The sequence below is a fragment of the Canis lupus genome, chromosome 34 (genome assembly GCF_011100685.1).
Source record: "Canis lupus familiaris isolate Mischka breed German Shepherd chromosome 34, alternate assembly UU_Cfam_GSD_1.0, whole genome shotgun sequence".
Classification (NCBI taxonomy): domain Eukaryota; kingdom Metazoa; phylum Chordata; class Mammalia; order Carnivora; family Canidae; genus Canis; species Canis lupus.
In genome coordinates, this window is record NC_049255.1 from 8,680,610 (window position 1) to 8,704,360 (window position 23,751).

Sequence of the window (23,751 nt, forward strand, 5' to 3'; positions counted from 1 at the left end):
CTGCCTGAGGACCGGGGTCTTCCCCACACCCCACCCTGCCTGAGGACCGGGGTCTTCCCCACACCCCACCCTGCCTGAGGACCGGGGTCCTCCCCATATCCCACCCTGCCTGAGGACCGGGGTCATCCCCACACCCCACCCTGCCATAGGGCCGAGACCCACTGTGTCTACCTGCCGTCCCCTGGCTCAGGCCACCAAGAGACACGGTGCTGCAGGAGATTCAGGGCTCGTCCATGGACCTTTCCTCAATCCTTGCAGAAAGTAGTTCACTTGGTAAGAATAATGAGAAATGGGACAGGTTAAGCTATGTTTGTAGGAATTCAACTTCTCTCTCAAATTGTGGGGCCCCCCTGACTTAGGCTTCACTTGCAGACTGTTGCCTTCTGCCTGGACTCCAGTAAGGGGCTGAAAGTGTCAATCTGTGCTTTGGTCCAGTTCCAAGTGATGGACTCTGGCGCTTCCCCCGCAGAGAAGCAGGATTTGCAGAAGGAGGAAAAGCGCCGGACGCCAGGGAGATGAGCATGGGCCGGGGCTCGGGCAGGAGGCCTCCTCGGCCCCCCACCCCCGGAGGCGCGGCTGCCTAGAGGGTGCAGGGAGAGCTGGGCCTGCAGGTGTCGCGGCCCTGCCCGTTGTGAGCTCGGCCTTGGAGGAGGTACTGGGGTCGGGGCAGCAGACGGGAAGGCGAGAGAGGACCCCCTCAGGCCTCTGCCAGCGGTCGACCTCGACCCCGGGGAGGACAGGGACTCTCTGGCCGCCCAGTCCTCCCCTGGGCCCGTAACCCCAGGGACTCGCTCACGTGGCAGGGCTGCAGGAGGGGTTTGCTGGCCGCCTCTGTTAAAGGAAAGCAATGGTTTCAAACATTTTCCAAATAGAAGCTTTCTGATGAAAAAGAAGAAAGAGCAAGTTATGGGAAGTTAAAGAAGCCGGTGCCCTTGCCCGCCTGTGACCCGCGGACCGTGCTGAACAGGTCAAGGCCATGGGCCGTTGCAGGGACGCGGGCCTCAGGATGCCTGGCTGCTCCTAACAGCGGGGTGCTCTCATCCTCGCCCCCTCCCCTACACACTCACAGACTTCCTAAAAGAAAGCAAGAAGGAAAAAAGAGCAAAACGTTCTGCAGGCTCTGCTCCTGCCCTCCAGCCGCGTCCTGCACCAAATGCAGACCAATCACCCCGGGTTCTTTCCACGGCAAGGAGAAGAGTTGTGAGAATCCAAGTTCCGAATGGTCGGCCTGTGCACAAGTGAGTCGGCGATTCCCTGCGTGTGTGTCCGTGTGGACACCGCTGAGAGTGTGACATGTGTGCAATGGGATGGGGACGGTGCCCGAAAATGAATATGCAGCTGTCTGGAGTTTACGTTTGCTTCAGGGGAGGGAAGATTAAAAAAAAACTTTAAGCAAAAGGTCAAAAGGTGAAAATATGAAATTCAATAAAAATAATGTAGTTAATGGAAAGATCAAATAAACTCCAACGTTCAGAAAGGGAGAAGTAGGCATTTTTCCTATTTGTACTTTTATTTGTAAACACCTTTGTGCCCTTGGCAGTGTCCTGAAACACTGCCTTCCAAGCCCACCCGGGCATCATCTCAAGCCCAGGAGTCACAGCAAGAGTTTCCTGCGCTGTCTGCCGCGTGAGCAAGGTCATTGGGCTGTGGTACCACTGAGGCAACACCCGCCTCAGGCTCCCACCATGACCCGCCCCCAGGGGTCATGCATGGGAAGGGCACAAGCTTTGGGCTCAGCGGCCTGGGCATTACGGATTCTGGCCCCCAGAGATGCTGGGGGCATGGATGGTCCGGCCCCTGGCATTTTGCCCTGGACGTCAGGCCCGGGGTAGAACTTGCACCCCATGTGGCCCGGGTTCAGGACGGTCGCTTGCACCCACGACAGCTCCACGAGGGTCTGCTCAGGAGGAGGAGAGTCACGGAGCTGCAGTGTGTGGTGGCCTGGGTGGGTAGCAGAGCTGACTCCCACCCCCACCTGGACGACCGCACGGCCAGCGCCAGGAGCCCAGCTAGCCCGTGGCTTGGATGGGCCTGCGAGCCTCTCAGCATCCTGTCCCCACACATTGCTGCTCAAAACCTCTGCTCAGCAGTGTCTTCGGGAGCTCTCAGTGCATCTGGAAGCTTCTTCACTTTACAGTCTTGCCTCTGCTCAGAGGCCAGGCTCAGGGTAAGCTTGAGAGGGTCTGGAGCCTGCAAGGTGAGGAGGAGGCGGGGGGGGCTCTGGTCCCAGGGTCTGGGTGGGCCAGAGAGCAGGGCTTTGAACATCTGGCCTCCAGGCAAGCTAGCACTCACTCATGGGCAGCCACCAGGGCTGTGACCCGCCTGCCCTGCTGAGGCCACTGTTCACTGTGCTGGTAGAACAGTTGTGTCTCACGCTGGCCCCGCTGACCCAACACTGTCATGTGGAGGAGTCTGGAGCAGCCTGTGCCTGGCGGTCCCAGGGCTATGTGGAGGGTGCAGAGCCACCTGTGAGATGGGTCACCCCTGGGGAATCAACAGCCCCCTGGGAGGCAGAGAGACAACAGGTCACTTTAGCAGAACGAGGAGTGTGGGTGCCTGGTTTACAGCAGGGCTGGGCTTTGAGCGGACAAAGGCCCATCACGGGCTTGGTGCCATCACCCAAGATCATCCATGTTCCCCAGAACATGAGGAGGCAGGAATGGTGGCATCTGGGGTCTTGGCCAATTATCTGTCTGCATTGATATGCCAGAAAACAGGGGTTGGAAAGAAATAACCAGTGCAGGTGTGCTTGGGTGGCTCAGTAGGTTACGCTTGGGTGGCTCAGTAGGTTAAGCAACTGCCTTCAGCTCAGGTCATGATCCCAGGGTCTAGGGATCGAGTCCTCCATGGGGGCAGGGGGCTGCTCAGCAGCGAGTCTTCTTCTCCCTCTCATCTGCCCCTCTCCTGCTGCTTGTGCTCATTCTCTCTCTCTGTCAAATAAATAAATAAAATCTTAAAAAAAAAAACCAAAGAAATAATCAGTGCATCTTGGTTAAAGTCACCGCGAATGATCATGGTGGGAGCTCAGGGGAAACCCCGTGTTCTCACATACATAGTGTTATTGGTGGTGAGAGGTGCACCTCTCAAAGTCTGTGGCATACCCTGAGTTTGAAGCAGGCACACAGCCTGGGTGCATCGAGCTAAATAACAGAGCCCGGTTCCCCCTCCTAGTGGACAGCCACACTGACAAACTGTCGAAAGGACACGAGGATGGCTTTCAACAATGGTCACCGTCTCTAGGCAGTCCTGCCCTGGAGGAGTGGGGTCTAGTTCCCTCCCCTCCAGCAGGGTGAGTGTCTGTCCTCTTCCATCAAGAGAGAGGCAGATATCATGTTGTTATTTTAAGTGCTCATTTTTGAGGTCTTTTGCTATACAAGAGTAGATAACTAACACATTTCCTCACCAACAGAGTGCTCTTGCAGTGATACGTTTAGAAGGACCTGAATTACATCAATAAAGAAAAGTTGCTTGTCAATAAAGCAAAAAAAAAAAAAAAGATCGTGTCATGAAAGTCACAGACTGATTTTAATGATGTTGATAATAAGAAGAAAGAAACTGTTTTAGACAGATACCAAACAGTACAAATTCAGAATATAGAATATAGAATATTTTCTCAAGTGAAAACATAGCATTTACAAAACGTGTTAGTGGATGTGGAAGGCATGGATACCTTCCATATGTTCTAAGTGTTATGGGCAATACATGTTGATCATAATGGCATAACTTTATGAGTAAAAATCCCCACTCTCTGGAAAAAGGTTATTTCCCATGGAAATGAAAAGAACTTTAATTAAATACACAATACACAGATATTTCAGAATTCTTGAAACAGAATAGAAAGACATGCATTTCATACTCTATGGAATACTTTTATTTTTTTATTTTATTTTTTATAAATTTATTTATTATTGGTATTCAATTTGCCAACATATAGAATAACACCCAGTGCTCATCCCGTCAAGTGCCCTCCTCAGTGCCGGTGACCCAGTCACCCCCACCCCCCGCCCACCTCCCCTTCCAACATCCCCAGTTCGTTTCCCAGAGTTATGAACCTTTCATGTTCTGTCTCCCTTTCTGATATTTCCCACTCATTTTTCTCCTTTTCCCTTTATTCTCTTTCACTATTTTTTTATATTCCCCAAATGAATGAGACCATATAATGTTTGTCCTTCTCCGATTGACTCATTTCACTCAGCATAATACCCTCCAGTTCCATCCACATCGAAGCAAATGGTGGGTATTTGTCGTTTCTAATGGCTGAGGAATATTCCATTGTATACATAAACCACATCTTCTTTATCCATTTGTCTTTCGATGGACACCAAGGCTCCTTCCAGTTTGGCTATTGTGGACATTGCTGCTAGAAACACCGGGGTGCAGGTGTCTCAGCGTTTCATTGCATCTGAATCTCTGGGGTAAATCCCCAACAGTGCAATTGCTGGGTCGTAGGGCAGGTATATTTTTAACTCTTTGAGGAAGCTCCACACAGTTTTCCAGAGTGGCTGCACCAGTTCACATTCCCACCAACGGTGCAGGAGGGTTCCCCTTTCTCCACATCCTCTCCAACATTTGTGGTTTCCTGCTTTGTTAATTTTCCCCATTCTCCCTGGTGTGAGGTGGTATCTCCTTGTGGTTTTGATTTGTATTTCCCTGATGGCAAGTGATGCGGAGCATTTTCTCATGTGCTTGTTGGCCATGTCTATGTCTTCCTCTGTGAGATTTCTGTTCATGTCTTTTGCCCATTTCATGATTGGATTGTTTGTTTCTTTGCTGTTGAGTTTAATAAGTTCTTTATAGATCACTGGGAGACTTTCCCCTAAGATCAGGAACAAGACAGGGATGTCCACTCTCACCACTGCTATTCAACATAGTACTAGAAGTCCTAGCCCCAGCAATCAGACAACAAAAAGAAATAAAAGGCATTCAAATAGGCAAAGAAGAAGTCAAACTCGCCCTCTTCGCAGATGACACGATACTCTACATAGAAAACCCAAAAGAGTCCACCCTAAGATTGCTAGAACTCATAAAGCAATTTGGCAGTGTGGCAGGATACAAATCAATGCCCAGAAGTCAGTGGCATTTCTATACACTAACAATGAGACTGAAGAAAGAGAAATTAAGGAGTCAGTCCCATTTACAATTGCACCCAAAAGCATAAGATACCTAGGAATAAACCTAACCAAAGAGGTAAAGGATCTATACCCTAAAAACTATAGAACACTTCTGAAAGAAATTGAGGAAGACACAAAGAGATGGAAAAATATTCCATGCTCATGGATTGGCAGAATTAATATTGTGAAAATGTCAATGTTACCCAGGGCAATTACACGTTTAATGCAATCCCTATCAAAATACTTTGGACTTTCTTCAGAGAGTTGGAACAAATTATTTTAAGATTTGTGTGGAATCAGAAAAGACCCCGAATAGCCAGGGGAATATTAAAAAAGAAAACCATATCTGGGGGCCTCACAATGCCAGATTTCAGGTTGTACTACAAGCTGTGGTCATCAAGACAGTGTGGTCCTGGCACAAAAACAGACACATAGATCAATGGAACAGAATAGAGAACCCAGAAGTGGACCCTCAACTTTATGGTCAACTAATATTCGACAAAGGAGGAAAGACTATCCACTGGAAAAAAAGACAATAAATGGTGCTGGGAAATTGGACATCCACATGCAGAAGAATGAAACTAGACCACTCTCTTTGACCATACACAAAGGTAAACTCAAAATGGATGAAAGATCTTAATGTGAGACAAGATTCCCTCAAAATCCTAGAGGAGAACACAGGCAACACCCCTTTTGAACTTGGCCAGAGTAACTTCTTGCAAGATTCATCCATGAGGGCAAGGGAAACAAAAGCAAAATTGAACTATTGGGACTTCATCAAGATATGGAATACTTTTAAAACAGAGACAAATTCAAGGCACTACCCACCTATATTAATAAAAAGTGAAAGAATAAAGCAACTGAATTAATTCTCCAAATCAGAAAACTGGAAAAATCACAACAAGGTAAAATGAAAGAAAGCATAGGGAAAAAACAGCAAAGATAAAATCAGAAATTACAAAGTAGAGATGAGTCAATTACTAAAGAAGTGGATAAAATTAATAAATCAAATGCATAATTGATTCTTTGAAAGAAATAGCAAGGTTGACAAAAACACCAGGAATAATAATTAAGAAAATTAGGAGGATTCCCAAATATTTAAAACAAGGAAGGATAAAGGGAGAATGATGTGGAACCAATTCAAAATCCTAAGATAGTACTTTTCATACCGTTGGGCAACCCCATTGAAAGCCTGGGTTAAAGGGACAGTTTCTTGGGAAAATATAACTTTCCTCATTTGATGTCATAGAGAGAAAACTTAGAACGGTTGGTTTCCATAGAGGAAATTAGGAAAGCCTACATGCCACGATCCCAGGAAGCCACCAGACCTGGGTCATCTCGAGACGGGGGCTCTGTGATCAGATGTGTCAGAGCACAACCAACAACGGGAAATTCCTATTTTTATCAAGCAAGTAGAACAATGAAACCCACACCTGATAAAGACAGAAAGCGTGCAGACACATATGCATGCACACACACGGACACACACACGCACACACACAACACACATGCAAACAATGCACACATGCATACACACACTGCCCGCACACACATGCACATGTGCACACATGCATACACACAGGCACACACATGCACACACAGACACACCCACACACATGCATGGACACTTGCACACATATGCACACATGCGTACACATGCACACACATACACACACCACATACACACATGTACATACATGTATATACACATGCACTCACATACAAACCACAGACTCATTATCCTTTGGCAGACTAAAGTAAAAATCTTAAACACAACAGAAAATAGGAGCGAACCCCACAGGAAGGAAGTGTGGCCTTTCAGCTCCATGTGAACGGAGTAGGATTCGGCTCTGGCGCCTCATCCCCGGCGGTGGAGGACAAGGCCACAGGCTCCCTGTGCAGAGCGCCCCGGGGCCAGGAAACCAGGGAAGCTGAGTCCTGGGGAAGGACGGACTGGCCATGCCTGCGGGGTGTTGCTGTCCATGCGCTGGGGACCCCGAGGGTACCTGGGTGTGACCCGCTCTCAATGAGCTGAGATGACACTTGAAACCTGCTGGTTCTAATTCCTGGGCTAAAATCCAAAAGTCCCCTCTTGCGGGGGGCTCAGGCGTCACTGTCACCGGACATGAACAGGGGAATGGTCCGCCCCCCCAGGACCCCCAGCACCTGGATTGACGCTCCCTAGAAGACAGCTGTTGGTTGTCCTCACTGACCCGCAGGCATGTGACTCAGATGAGCAGCACGGAAGCAGACGGAGGACAGGGAGTCACTACCACGGCGCCTGGTGGCTCAGTGGTTGAGCATCTGCCTCCAGCTCGGGTCGTGATCCCGGGATCCTGGGATCGAGTCCCACATCGGGCTCCTTGCTCAGCAAGGAGTCTGCTTCTCTCTCTGCCCCTCCATGTGTCATTCTGCTTACTACTGCACGATCTCTCTCTCAAATAAATAAATAGATAGATAGATAGATAGATAGATAGATAGATAGATAGATAGATAAATATCTTGGGGGGAAAAAAGAAAACTGCTACCCTGGGATGGGTGGGGGTCAAGCTGGCCTCTACCCTCCTGAGTCCAGGGCTGAATGGGGGGGAGGCGGCAGGCCTGGGCTATCAGGTAGGCGGGGAGGTCGCAGGGCTGTGGCAGGTGCTGGCGAGGCCTCCTGGCATCCTTGTCCCCTGTCCTGTCTTCCTCTGCTCTGCCTTCCCTGGCATGTCCTTTGCTGTGGCCGCATTACAACTGTTAGAAAGAAGGAAGAGAACCAGAGGCCCAGAGTGGGGTCACATAGTCCATGTCCCCAAACCACCCCCACATCAGGGCTCATGCATGTTCTAATTGCCGTGTAAATGTTGCCCAGAAACGTGGTCTTAGCTGGTCTGGGAGGTCGGGAATGTCTCCATTAGCGGTGGTGAGTCTGCCCCTTGGCCTCCAGGCCCCAAAGGAAGACGAGGCCTGTGCAGGAGGAGACCCCGCAGGCTCCCCCTACGCGGGGGAAGGGAAGGCTGCCTTGCCCGGAGCAGTACTTTCTTGTAAGCTTCCTGCCCAGCCCCTTCTACAAAAGCCTCCGAGCCCCCCTCTACTTGCTGCATGGACATTGCCTGACCATGAAGCACGTGACGAAGGCACTTCGGTCTTCACGATGCAGGGGGTTGAGTGTTGTTTCCCAACACGGCCGGAGCACGCGGCTGGGACGGGAAACTTCCATGCCAGGCTTTGGGCACTCTCTCTTGGAATTTGCCAAGTTCTTAAGTTACTTTAGATAAAAAAAAAGAAAGAAAGAAAGAAAGAAAGAAAGAAAGAAAGAAAGAAAGAAAGAAAGAAAGAAGAAAGAAAGAAAGAAAGAAAGAAAGAAAGAAAGAAAGAAAGAAAGAAAGAAAGAAAGAAAGAAAGAAAGAAAGAAAGAAAGAAAGAAAGAAAGAAAGAAAGGAGGAAAGAAAGAAAAAAGAAACTAAGTAGAAGTTAAATTAAAACGTAACAGTTCTGAGGCACCTGAGTGGCTCAGCGGTTGAGCGTCTGCCTTTGGCTCAGGGCGTGATCCCAGGGTCCTGGGATAGAGTCCCACATCGGGTTCCCTGCAGGGAGCCTGCTTCTCCCTCTGCCTGTGTCTCTGCCTCTCTCTCTGTGTCTCTCATGGATAAATAAATAAAATCTTTAAAAATAAATAAAATAAAATGTAATGGTTTTATTCAATTGTACATCAATGTTTGTTTCTAAATTTTCTTCCCATTCCATTTGTGCTTTTCTATTCACCTTTCAAAGTTCCCAAAACGTCCTTTCCTGAACATGGTGACCTCTGGCCTTCTGATGCTCTTTCCGCTCAATCCCACTTGAAGGCACTCACGATTTGAGAATCTAAATCTACTAATTAAAAAGGTGGCCCATGTGGTTTTTTTGTTGTTATTTGAAATTCCGGCACCCTTGATTCATCTCTCTCTCTCTGCTCTCCTATAAATAGGGGGCTGTGTTGTTGCTGGTTGGCAGGACTGTAGGAAGGTCGCTGGGAGGCACTGGGGTCATGCACCTCACATGCCTAAGCATGTCCCTGGTGCAGCGAGGACATACTCTTCAGTCCCCGGGATGCCTTCGTACGCCCCAGGAATACTAACATCAGGGCAAAACCAAATCTACTCTACAGTCTCTATGCAAATGTTGCTAATATGCTGATGCTGCCTTTATGACAATGTTTTTTTCACATGTTACATTTCATCGTTCTCTCCTTTTAGTATTTTGGAACATTCCCCAGGCATGGTTCCTTCTTCATGAAGCTGGTGTTTCTGCAGCGTCCAGGCTTTTATAGACTATCCCTCAATGTAGGTCTGCTGCACAACATGATTTTTCTAAAAGCCACTCTTTGATGAAGCATTTACTATAGAGTTAACTTCACAGAACAGGTTTCCATGGCATCTGGAGATGGCATCTCATGGTGGCTCAGTGACATCTCCTCCACTCAGGGTCCTGGGGCCTACCAGCACCCTCTGACTTCTGTCTTCCTGTATTCTGAGCTGGGAGATGGGCTGGTGGACACCAGAACACGCGGACCGCCAGGACACATGCAGTTGGTTCCAAGAAGCTCCAGCTGGGCCGGGTCACAGTGGGCCTCCCCCGCCAGCCCCTGTCCCATCTGGGAGAGGGAAGCTTTCTGGGGGGTGCCCATTAGGGGGGAAGCCTGGCCCCCAGGGCCCTGGCCTCTGTGGGCCTGAGACGGTCCCAGAGGAATGACCTTCCTGCCACAGGTGGTGGGCCTTGCATCACGTCAATGCTCAGCCACTAAAGTAGGCTGCCGAAGGTGCCCCAAGCAAGAGGACTGAGGCGAATAACATTTCAAACCCAGGAAGGGGGGTAGTGCATGGCATGCTCTCCTTCCCTGTCTGTCCCCTCAAGGCCACAGGCGACCATCCCATGACATGGATTCTTATTCTGCCTTTGGAAGGAGTGCTCCACCCCTGTGCCGGGGAGATGGCCAGGACCACCTGTCCCAACACAGCATTTGTGGGTCAGGACTCTGGTGATGTCTCCTCCTCCAGACGTGTGCTCCTGACATCCTCTCTTCTCAGAGGGTCGTCCAGCAAATCCTCCTCCTTCTTTAAAATTCCCCTTACAGGAGCCCTCTGCTGGCTCCAAAAGATTCCCCTCTTTCTGATATGTCTGTAAGGTCTTTGCAGCAGTCAGGTGACGTCCTAAAAAATGAGAAAGACTTTGCCCCTTTCAGTACCACATACAATATACACATAGAGTCAGGGTTGAAAATGGGGTATGTGGTTGTGGGGACCTGCTGCCAGGTTCCACATGCCCCCCCACCCCCGGCCGCAGAGAGATCAGAAGAGGCCAGGAGGGGACACGCACCAGCATCCTTTGCAGATTGTGGAAACTCCAGTCATAGGAGATATTGAATGTGACAGCGATTTCTTCCTATGTCCAGCTAACTTCTTTCTTTTTCTTTTTATTTTTTTTTCACATTTGTTTTTGTTTAAGTTCAATTTGCCAACATATAGCAGCTAACTTCTTTAATAAGGAAATGTGTTCGTTGACGGGCAAGGTGCAGAGAGAAGACCCACCACGTGTACCACCTGGCGAGGTGAGCTTGCCGCAGGGAAAGGCCCCCACTCACTCGCACAACATCAAGGCACCCTGGCCTCGAGGCTGACCTTGGTCCTGACTGCTCCCACCACAACTTATCTTGATCTACTTTTGACCTTTCTATAAATGGAACCGAACTGCATGTTCACTCGGTGTCTGGCTTCCTTTGTCCAGCACGTGTATTTCCTGGAGGCGTCTCTGGGTTGTTCTGTACCAGCAGAAATGACGTTTCCACGGTGGGGTCCTACCCCTGCGGGCGCCTGCTGTGGCTTTTACCTGCCTGTTCTGCTGAGAGTGCATATTGGCCTGACTTCCACTGTCTGCGCATTAAAAATAGTGCTGTTAATGAACTTTTCTTGTGCACGTCGTTTGGGGCACATAGATGTGTCTTCAGGCGGGTGTATCATGTATTTGGGAGTCAACTTTGTGCACAGGGTAAACAGGTTCACAGACTGACACTCTCCCAGGCAAAGTAGTATCTCCACATTCTCACTAAAACTTCATGTTGTCTGACATTTCAAAATCTTTAAGCTCTTTTATGAATTATGTTGTGCATTCCACTATGGTTTTATTTTCATTCCATCGGTGATTGGTGAGACTTAGCATTTCTTCCAATTAATATTCATTTTCCTCTATGTTATAATAAAAATAATCCATTCATGTATTTGATACCTGTTTTTTAAGTATCTAGAGTGACTGATGGTGAGCAAAACCAGGCAGGTTTCAGCCCTAGTAGAGCTCACGTTTTGGCTAGAGAGACAGAAGTCAACCATAGACCCAAACATAAAGTGTCAAGTCACACCGATGTAACTGCTGTAAAGGACAGCTACACGGCATGGTGGAAGAAAATACTAGGGACACTCTGTTAAGTCAGAGAATTCCAGGGAGATCTTAAAGAGGAAACACAGATCTTAAAGAGGAATAGGAGTCAATTTGGACCAGAAAGAATGACTGAGATTTTTCAGAAAAGGGAAAGACATGTGCAAAGGCTCTGTGGCCAGGACACTCAATGGTTGCTAGATGCTGAGGGCAGAAAGGTCGGCATTCCACAGGGACAAGTCAATGAGCCTTTTCTGCTTTTCCAGACACTGTGTTGTTGGCATTGGTGCGCCCACTGGTTGGTCTAGATGAAGGTCCATGGTCTCTCCAATACAAGCTTGCTCCCAGGTAGGATGGTTCAAGTACAGCAAACCTCAGTTCAGTTGTGCCAAGCCTACACCCAGTCCTTCTGGAGCAGATGCAGCCCTCCATGTATCTGTCCTCCATGGAAGTACAATACACAGAGGGGGATCCTCTCCTCTGTCCTCAGGGAGTCTTACCAGTACCTGGCAGGCTCAACCAGGTAGCAAAATCATCCTGAGGGCAGAGCACAGGGCCCCCCAGGTGGCACATAGAACAGAAGCTTTAAACAACGCTCTCAATTACTGAGGCTCTAATACTCATTAGACACTTTGCTGAAATTCCTTTTTCCATTTTTGTCACATCATATTTTCACATGTGCTTTAAATATAATAAAATATCATAATCAATAAGAAATAAGGAAATAGCATTTTCCTTGATTTGGACAAGCATCTAAATTCATAGGATTGTTTCTAGCTTTTAACGAGGTCCTGAGAGGAAGGCAGTCACCCCGTGCCTGAGATGTCGTGACTACGCCAAAAACTGGCTGCTATGATTCATTTAGAAATGCTTTGGTTTCCTTGCTCCTTATCTGACTGCCGGTTCAACAGCGCTGTCTAGGCAGGCCATGAAGAAGGGAAATAGGATATCTTTCTCCTACAGTTCAGTTTTATAGTCACGGCTCCCCTCTTCGCCTCCCTGGGGTGGGGGTCCCGATGTCGCAGCTCTTTGGTGTGGGCTTTTGAGCTGATCCATCTTCTTCAGGTTACAAGTGCTCATGCACAGAGGCATCCAGGCACCTTGACTTTGCCCAAAGCACAAGGGCAGTGATCGGCTTTGGCTGAGTCACGGGCGGTCCCATTGGCAGCCCTATGAATGGCAGCATTGTGAGATTCTTCTTTGAAGCAACTGGTGTGCATTCTTGACAAGGCCCAAGTGAAAGGCTTCCCAGTCCACAAGATGTGCCTCAGCATGGACCCGGGGGGCCCAAGGAGAAGAGTATGGCTGTGTGGGGGAGTCTGGCCCAGCTGGGGAGCTGCACACACAGCTGCGGGGGAGCCCTGAGCTGAGATCTATACAGAGGATACTGCTATGCTTCCAGCCACCCTTCCTGTTCTCAGCTGGGGACAGCATCCAGAGCCCTGGCAGGTGGCTGAATGTCGTCCACATGTCTGCCCTCTGACTCTGCCAAGAGTGGATTAAGGATCTGACCTCTTACACTGCCACCACAGAAGGAGGCACAAGGGATTGCTTTTCCAACACGGGCTGTGCCACAGGACAAAAGGAAGCCCTGGGGAAGTCAGGCTGGGTGCCCTGTAGCCAAGTCCACCGTCCATGAAAGTGTCAGCATCCTGCTCCTGGTAAAGCTTGTCAGGAACCATGCAGACAAGCCTAAGCTCCTCACCCTTCAGGGAATGAAGTTATGGAAGCACTTTGTCATCTCTGCAAAGAGCCAGAACTTGGCCTTGCCAGCATCAATACTACCACCTACTTCCCTCAAGCCAGCAGGGGGTCCCCCCCACATCTTTCTAATCAAAAGAAGGCAGATTCAAAACAAAAGAGTGCTGGTTTATCACACAATATGTCTCTCTGTGTGTGTTGTGGTGGTGTGCGCACCCCCATGCATGTGTGTAGATGGACACATGTTCACATAGCCCAGGGCCACTGGGCAGCACCGTCCCGGGGAAGAGGCATAGTTGGAAGTCAGGGCGTTGAAAGATCTGAATCTGAATCCAAACTTTCCCTCCCCTCTGCCCTGCTCTTGAGCACCAGTCTTTCCTGAGACAGTGGAGGTGACCATGCCCAGGCACCTGGGAGTATCCCATCGGGCACCAGTCCGCTCCAGGCACCAGCAGGTGGCAGTTGCTGCATGGTGCTTCAAAACCTCGCAGTCATGATGCACTAGGAATTCTGCACTTTTAACTCTACATGTATGTTAGTTCGTCTGTCGTATGAAAGTACCACACAGGAGGAGGCTTAGAACAACAGGAATGTGTTCCCTCTTGTAATTCGGAGGCTAGAAATTTGTGGTCAAGGTGTCAGGAGTGTTGGTTCCTTTAGGAGGAATATTTTGTGCCTCTCTCCTGGTGTCTGGAGGGTTTGTTGGCAATAGTGGTGTTCCTTGGTGTGTAAAATTATCCCTCCAGCACTGCTATCTGTTGGTCTGTCTCTATCTATCTATCATCTATCATCTATCTATCTATCTATCTATCTATCTATCTATCTATCTATCTATCCTATCATCTATCTAACCTATCTATAATCTATCTAAACTATCATCTATCTAATCTATCTTTCATCTATCATCTACCTATGATCTACCTATCTATCATCTATTTATCTATCTATTTATCTACTATTTATCTATCATCTATCTAATCTATCATCATCTATTGTCTATCATTGTCTTTTTATCTACCTATTTACTTATTCATCCGAAAACACTTTTTAAATCACACATGCTATTACTTCACTAAGCAACAAATTTTAAGAGGAGACTATAAAAAACATCTATCCTTGAAAATATGATTGCTATTATGAGGGGGATCAATTGGTGTAGTCCAAGGAATATGAAGCGGAAAACAATTTCAACCTGTGTGTGAGTGGCAGGCCTAACAGTGTTAGAGGTAGTTTTAATTTGTCTGACCAGCAGAGGGCACTCCAGGCTTAACTTTGGAATAGATTTCTGTTTTGGGTTTTTTTGTTGTTGTTGTTTTGTTTTGTTTTTTAATAAGTCTTCAAACAAGAACAAGTGCAAATCAATTAGAATCTCATCTATATGTATCAGGTGCATCTACAGTATCTTCCAAGAGAAAAAATAAAGAAACCTTACCTGCGTGAACACATATACAAACTAAAGGCTAGGGATGTGTTAGCTATCTCCAGGGTCCCTTTTTTTTTTTTTTTCAGGAAATAATTTCATTTTTGACAACTCCTTACTAGGCAGGGTTGCATGGACTTTTACCAAGACAGAATATGCCATCTATAGCATATTGCGGCGGAACTTTCTGAATCAAGTTAACTCCATCAGGAGAATGGACGTTTGAAGGGGTTGGCATTAATTCCAAGAAGTCGATTAATTCATTCACAGTTGCATTTGTAGTGCTATAAGGAAATGTCAGAAGAGGTCATCTATTTGTTTTCATGTTGCCACTATGGCATGGACTCTCTGTGTTCCCAGTTAAGTAGATAAAAATAAATGGTTAAAATAGCTCCTTTAAATACTTCTTGTTTGTTTATACATGAGATAGCCACAGTTTCCTGAAGTCCTTGAGATGAGAATATATTATCTCAGAGACTGCTTGTTTAGAAGTTTGTATTGTATTTACAGTGTTCTCGACAAGGATATTACTATCTAGAAGCATTACCTGGGACTGGATAAGGGGATTTTATTTGCTAGTTATCCTCTCATTTAGGTCAACCACTGAATATGAATTGACCAGTTGACAGCTATCTAGAAAAGAGATAAACTTATCTAATGCTGTTTTCAACAAATTCATGAATTTAAATTACCTGCCTCCTAGAAGTAGCTCAAAATGGTCCAGGAGAGAACATCCTTCTAAACTTGGTAAATCATTCATAAATTGAATTTTATTTAAAATGGCTGATACCTATTCCTAAAACTCATTTCTCTCTCCAAACTACTGATTAAAAATCACAGTGTATTTCCTAATTGTATTGGATGAGGGGGCAGTGGGAGCTCTTTCTTGGGGAACAAAGCTTCTAAAATCTTGGGTCTGAAATCTTGGTTACCACAACACTTGGTTACCAAACAGCTTTTGCATGTTTCACAAGGGTGCCTGGGTTTGCTCTTTCAGATTTAGCAAAAAATAAATGTTCAGTGTGGTCTTATAAAGAAGAAACTGGTATTACTGAAAGAAGGAGGGAATTTGGCAATGGCTCAGTGGTGACGAAAAATGGGAACGGGAAGCAGTCATCTGTTCTGGACATCTAGTTCAGTCAACTACTTCATGGGTGTTGAGATGTTAAGGGAGGATTGTGAAGTAGACATGAATTCACATGTGTCGTGTCTCCCTTTTGGACCTTACCTTCCTCATCTTCCAACAAAGCAAGCATGGCCAAGCCAGTCACTGTGCCATTTGCCCACAGCCTCCGTTGGTTGAGGAGACCTGGACTGCCATGCTTTATGCTGAGATCACACCTCCAGCCCTTGGATGATTGCAGTAGACAGTGACCTGAGGACAACCTCCATGTCCAAATCCAGTAAGGGGTCTGGCAAAGGAAGCAAGATGCATGGATCACTATCTATTTTGAGAAACCAACCAAGAAAATATTCAGAGAAGGCAGAGGATAATATATATGCATCAAATGCATCTTAAGATGGTTTTGGATCAAGAGGAGTCATGACAAGCTCAGGTGGTCATGATACTTGAGTAAGTAGAAGGTATGAGTCTGTAAAACAGGCATGAAAGTATGCCAGTCTCAAATCATGGCTGCTATGGAGAAACAGTTGCGCATGAAGTACTTGCAATAGTGCCTGGCACACGGCAATCTCTGTAGTGCTGTCAGCGTCCCTGTCCTGGGCATTGCCCTCTCAGCCCATCTCTGAAAAAGGTGGAGTCTTCTGAGTCAGCTCCATGACACTCGTGTTGGAAGGATACGGGTACAACTCAAGTGCAGTTGACCCAGGAGGGTGTCAGAGCCTCCCTGTGATTGCTTCTTCCCAGAATCCCAGTAGGAACTGAGCAGTGACTGTGTTCTGCTCTTAAGATCTTCAGAACTATCTAGACTTTCCCATCACTCAGCACCTCTCCAGGTTTCTGTGTTGGCTGTGGGTGAGTAGGGATCCCTCCAACTCTCATTCCTAAATATTTATGTTTCTTCTCTCTGATGTCTCTGCTTCCTGAAGATGAACTAGGATGAGGTCAGGGCTGTGGAAATGGGACTTGCTCTGTTTTCATGTTCCCTGCTCTCGCCCACACCATGGTTTGACTTATGGCTCCCAGGCACTAAATTTCCAGGCTCTGGCTCTTGCCAGGTCCAGCCAAAGGATAACTAGAAAGTATTGCAAGGTAGGGAATGCATCTCTCAATTTTTCAAAATCAGTCTGTATGTCAACCAATACATTTTTATGTTTTAGAAAATACTCATATGTTCACTTAAGAGTATTTAAATTTAATCAGAAATTGTTAAATTCCAATAAATACAACATTAGCATCAATTGCACTCATTTATTTATATGTCATAATATATGGTTGATTTGTTAAGAGATATATTATTGAATTTTCTGTGTATCCCTAAACCTTATTATGTTTAAAATTAAAATTATTTAAATTATGGCTTAATTTTCTTTGTTATATTTTACTTAGGACTTTAACGTTGATATTTGAGTTGAGGCTGTTTTGTTGGTTATAATTGTGTGTATATGTGTGTCCCTGATAACTTATGGTACACTATTATGTTGATTTTATAAACAAACAAATATGCAAAAAACTATCTTGTTTTTTCTCTGTAATACGTTCTAGTTTAGCTGGAGTCTCAATTATATAGTTTGTGACAATCATGCATCCCTCCATCTGCTCTTCTCGCCACTTCCATGACTCTTGGTTATCGTATGCCATTTAGAGCTTCTAGTTATTACTTGTATAAAATGTAAATCATAGTGCAGAAACACCCACAGCCTGATTTCTCATATCTACATAATGGAGGCTGAATCTCCTTTGACTCTACTTCCATGTAATTTTCACTCTACTCATGGTTTTCAATTTTTCCTTGTTTTCTTTGTTTTTCTGAATCTTTGTAAGTTTGCTCAATGTGTCTCTGCTCATACATTGGCTAGGGTTATAAATATTCCCTGTGGATCTTATTTAGTTGTTTCTACTGTGGCTTTCCATCCAGATATGGTTTTCTGTTTCTCTTCTAATTCTCCATAGCTGTGTATTTTTTAAAGATTTTATTTATTTATTCATGAGAGACACAGAGAGAGAGGCAGAAACATAGCAGAGAGAGAAGCAGGCTTCATGCAGGGATGCCAATGTGGGACTCGATCCCAAGACTCCAGGATCATACCCTAAGCCGAAGGCAGATGCTCAACTGCTGAGCCACCCAGGCATCCCTCCATAGCTATGTTTACTCAAGTTCCACCTTTTTAAAAACAACTTTGTATGAGAGAATATCCAGATATTTTCTAAGAATATTTTCTCTGAGGAAAGGAGAATCAGACCTGACCTGGGCCAGTGGAAATTTTAACTTCAGTTGTGTTGACTCAGAACAATTTCTCAGGAGTTGTTGTCTTCCCTGGTCTGGGATCTCCACTTACAGTAGGAAACTGTAAATAAGTACAGTCTCCATGTCACAAACTACTTAGTGAACTGGGGATCCATCTGTGGATTATGAGAAGCTAGGTTTCTACGAGGTCACTTGACAGACATCTCTCTCTCTTTTGCCAGCTTTGGTCAAGACAATGGCTATGTTCACTTCTTTGTCTATCATTCTTCCTATTGTTTTTTAAAAAATATAGTACGTGTGTGTGTTTTCTTCTTCCCTACCGCGTTTTAGCTGTCAATCAGAAGTGTGATAAGGCATTGGTGTTGTTGCTGAAGCCCATCTCTGTTGTCCCAGGCAGAGTAGGATAAAGCTTTTTGGATCCAATGATTTGGATAACTCTTCATTCTGCTTGATGTTGTTAGAGATCTGTGTCTATGGTTAGCACATTTCTATTTTAGTTTATTTTGTTTTGTTTTATTAGATTTAATTCAATTTTATTTGCATTTGTCATTCAGGTAGGTAGAGATATTTAACACTTCCATCTTCATTCTGAAGCTCTGAACATTTCTATTCTCTGTGTGAGAAGACATGCTCTCTCAGACTGATGGGGAAAGGTAGCCAGGTGTGGAGTTTTAAGATAGCCAGGTGTGGAGTTTTAAGAAAAGTTTTGAATTAACCTTTGGGAGTAGGACTTGTCTAGGGAAATATACAAATGCCTACAGGTGGTGGACTTGAGTGCCAAGTGTCCAATTTAAATTAGAGATCAAGAGCTTTAGAGTTACCAATCTTGACAGGCGTGTAATTCTTTTAGAAGTGTTGGTGTTGGCACAAAGAAAACAAGAATGCAGAATAATCAAGAATATCCACTTAATGGATAGGTACAATGAAATGGTAGCATGGCAAGAGAGTTGCCTTTCTTCTCAGCTGAGTGGTTAAAAAACAATGTTGTTTGCTGGAGGGGCAGTGGCATGAAAATATACTTCTACGTGAGAGAAGCCTCAGTGAGGTCCAACAACAGGTGTGATAGGAGAGAGAAGCTCCGGGGATGACAAGATGGGAGGCTGTGGTCAATGAGTGGATGTTTCAGAGTGAGGTTGAAGTGGAGACAGAATTGGAAGTGATGGGAAAAAACTGCTGGGTGGGGCTTGACTGCCCGTGGCTGGCTGGGAATGTGAAGAGTGAGGACAGTCCCGGTGAACTCTGGCACCATCCAGGGCAAGAGAAAACACCGAGGTGGACAGGGAGGCCAGGCAGAAACACCTCATGCAGGGACCAGGACCTGGATCGTGGTGCATCAGCCGGATGCAGCCATAGTGAACGGGGCATGTGGGCTGTGGTACGCAGGGTGCATGGCTGGTGTCACATCGGCCTGAACTTACCCTACTTGTGAGGACTCGTGTTCTACGTGACCAGGATGTGATAGAATTCATTGGTTTCCAGAAGCACATCCATCGATTGAAAAATTGGCAGCCTCCATGGGTTATGTGGGCATTTCCTTCCATTTCCGCCTCCAACCGGTCTGCCTGACTTTTGGTACTGCTCTATATTATTGGGTTTTTAAGCCAGAGACAGAAGAAATAAAATGGATTTTTAATAGAAAAAAAATCCCTAGATCACAGGATTTAAACTCTAATTATTTCAAATTTTTCACCTTTAAGTCTACTCAACAGACCTTCAGTGAGTGGTTATCACTAACGGAGGAACACATGATATTTGGGATGTGTCACTTAGAATGTCATTACTAGTAAGTATTGAAAAATCATTTTAATTTATAGTTTTATCTGACTCTTAGACCATTTAGAATCCTGATTGTATTTTATTGGAGAGATTTAATTTAAAAACTTCTTCTAATGAGAAAATTGCTCTTTTATTATTATAATTATTTATCCGTTTTGATTCAAATTGCAAAAAGAGAAAATACCAAAATCCAAGATACCAGTTCCAAGTATCAATAATCAAATTTCACAGTGTAAGTATTAGCATGAATATGACTATTTGCTCCACATAGAATTGCTCCAGAAGCAGTAATCTGAGCATAATTTCCCTTGACATAGAGGACCTTGGGTTTCACAGCACGCGTGTGAAGGCTTCTTGCCTTCTTATTCTTCTATCAGTGACAATACTAAAATCTAGTTTGAGCTGAGAACTAGGGAAAGAGGATTTGCCTTTACCCTCAAATTCTATAGGAAATGGAACACGCTTTGTTTAAAGTGTTTTTATCCCCCTTCTTGGCTCATCCGCAACACACACGGCTTTTGTTTCACATGCTCAGATAGAGTGCGAGCTGCAGTATGCTTTCCTCATGGCAAAGATATCAAGTGTTTAGCTATTTATGAAATCATGCAAATTATCCTACCTATCCACTTTCAGGTAGTTCATATGGCTGATACTACGCAAACCTGTATTTTGAAGTTGATGAATCGTGTGGCCATATAACCTGTCATATCAGTTTATGAAGTCACCCAGTGTAATGAGATGTGACCCACTAGAGTACATCAATTATTAGAAAGGTTTATTGTGGCAGACACTGGTAGAATGTGTGGTTTTCCCATTAGACATCTCTAATTAGTACTGAGAGGGAAAGGCTTCATGTCTACATGGACAGATTTGAGCTGGAGTAACAATAGAATAGGAAAAAGAATTAAAAACCACAGCCAGAGAAAAACTAAATGTAATGATAGTTATATTTAATATCATACACACACACACACACACACACACTTTTCCAAATCTCTCTGATAGTTAGGACATGGACTGCCACTCTGATAAGCCATGTTTGTTTGCACCCCAGCAGGACGGATGACCCCACATGGAGCAGAGAGTCACGTCTTCATCTCTAAGCCACACTGCACCCTGAAATGTGCTGCATCTCACTTTGAGACACCACAAACTCTTCCAGGAGATAAATTTTCAGCAGGTTAACTGCAGATGGAAGTGGAGATACAAATGTTTACACCAAATGAGTGTAGATGCCTAGAGGATCACAAGGGTCAGGACATCATTGAGCTTTGCTGCTTTGGGTGTCTCTGAATCCAAAAAAGATATTTGATGAGACAGGGAGCTGATTCCCTGGGTCCTCTAGGCTACCTTTATTCTTTGTGAGCCTGGAGTTTCTTTACTCAATGACAGAAACCATCAGCATAACCTGAGTGTTTTTAGGAAATCTGTGGCTCGTAACTGATGGTGAGATGGAAGAGGTCATAAAACATGGAGGAAAAAAACCTGACGCTGTTTTTGAGAATGATCCAGAGAAACCCTCTCAGAGCCTGCAATGTTTCTGTAGCCCCTCCCCAACCTAAAGTAGTCCTCCCATCACTGTTGAGCTTCAGATCACTTCAGTGCTTGGAATAGCCTCCAGGTGGAGAGAACTTTGGTTACTTCCATCATGGACAACATGGAGACAGAGTGAGAATGGTAGATGTCTGTGTCCAAAAAGTAGAGATTGGGTTTGGGTTTCAACTCCTTTTGGCCACATGGCTTGGGTCAAGGTATTTATCTGGGTCTCACTTTCTTCCTTTGTAAAATGAACATTATGAAAAATAAACAAAATAACATACTTAAGCATGAATCTAAAGATGTGTGAAGGGTCAGGTGCTGAAAATTAGGAAACACTGATGAAGAAAGCTAAAGCCTAAATAAATGCAAAGATATACTGTTTTCATGAATTGGAAGAGTCATCTTTTTCCGAATGTCAGTTCCCCTAAATTTCCCTGTGGGTTCAGTGTAATTCTTATCAAGCCAAGCAAGGACTTTTTTTTAACAGATCAATAAGCTTATTCTAAAATTTATACAGGAAAGCAAAAGATCTAAAACAGCTAGGAACATTTTGAAAACACTGAGGTGGGAGGAACCACTCTCCCAAGTGTGAAGTATTGCTCTGCAGCTAGAGTAATAAAGACTGGAGGTTGCACAGAGCATTGGGTCAGAATAGAAAACCCAGAAACAACTCACAAAAACACATCCAGCTGATTTTTACAGGGATGCAAAAAGCAATTGCGTGGAGGAAGGATGGTCTCCTCAACAAATATTACTGAGGCAATTGGATGTAGATAAAAGATAAATTAATAAATATAAAAAAGAACTTTGACTTAAATTTCACACCCTGTATGACAGAATTCAAAATTGATCACGGATTTACATGGAAAGTATAAAACTGTACAACTTTTAGAAGAAAATAGAAGAGAATCGTTGGGACCCAAGACTAGGTAAAGTATTCTTAGACACAAAACTAAGAGCATGATCCATCCAGAGAAGAATTGTGTAATGAATTGGACTTGCCCAAACCTCAAAAAAAAAAAAATCACAACAACAAAAACCACCATTGCTATTCAAATGACCCTAATAATGAGGGGGTGAAATGAGAAGTTACAGGCTTGGAGAAAATGCTTGCAAACCACATATCTGACTAAGAACTTATATTTAGAATATATTAAGAAATTGCAAAACTCAGCACTAAATAAACAGTAATAATAAACAAGTTAGAAAGTTGGCAACAGATATGAACAGCCATTCCACTAATGAGGAGCTATGGATGGCAAATGTGGGCATGAAGAGATGCTCAACATCATTAGCTCTTACAGAAATGCAAATTCAAACCCCAGTGAGCCACCACTACACACCAACCTGAATGGCTATAGTGTCCAGTGCTGGTGAGGATGCGGGCACTGGGTCACTCAGGAATGGAAAATGCTAGACCCACACTAGAAAGCAGCCTGGAGAGCTCTTGTAAAGCTAAGTGCAGCCCTTAATGCTCTTGAGTGGTTGTCCTGGAGAAAAAAAAAACTAATGTTCACAGTAGAACCCTGTTCATGAGTGTTCAGAGCAGTTTGATTCATCACAGCCCCAAAGTAGAAAAAAAACAGATTTCTTTCAATTAGTGAATGAGGTTCAACAAAGTGTGCATAGCTGCACCCTGGGATTGCACTCAGAAATTAAAAGGCACAAACCGCTGATATACATAACAACCTAGATGAGCATCCAGGGGATTTTGCTGAGTGACAAAGTCAATCTCAACAAATTACATACTGCATGGTTCTCTTTATGTAACCTTGAGCTGACAAAGCTCTGCAGACTGGGAACACATTAGTATTTGCCAGGGAAGAGGGATGGAGCCATAAAGGGGTAGCATGAGGGAGTTCCTTTGAAGTGATGAACAGTTCTGGGTACTGACAGTGGTGGTTGGTTGCTACACACGGACTCAAGTTGCATAAAACCACATGGACACACACACACACATGCTCACATATGAGTGCGTGTAAAAAACAGGTCTGTAGTCTTGGTAACTATGTTGTGCCAATGTTGATTTCCTGGCTCTGATATTATTTTACATTTATATGAGATGCCGCCATGAGTGAAAAGAGTGAAAGGGTTTAATGGAATCCACGTACTATTTTTGAAACTTTCTGGGAGCTTATGATTTATTTCGAAATCAGATATTAAAGAAACAAAGACAGCAAAGAGCATTAAGAAGCAATTTGAGAATTTCCTGCTATAACATATTTAAAAAATATCTACTGCAGCTTCTTTTTCAGGAAGTCACTGAACACATAATGGGGAGAGCAAAAAGCAAAAGCAAGTACTCCGTCTTCCACTAGGGAAGGAGACGTTTCGAATCTTGTAATACAAGTACACACATTCAGCCTGTTGCACAGGCATTGGTCCAGCATGAAAAGGATTCTGAGAAGGTGCCTAGTATAGTGACCTCAGGTGCATCTGCACG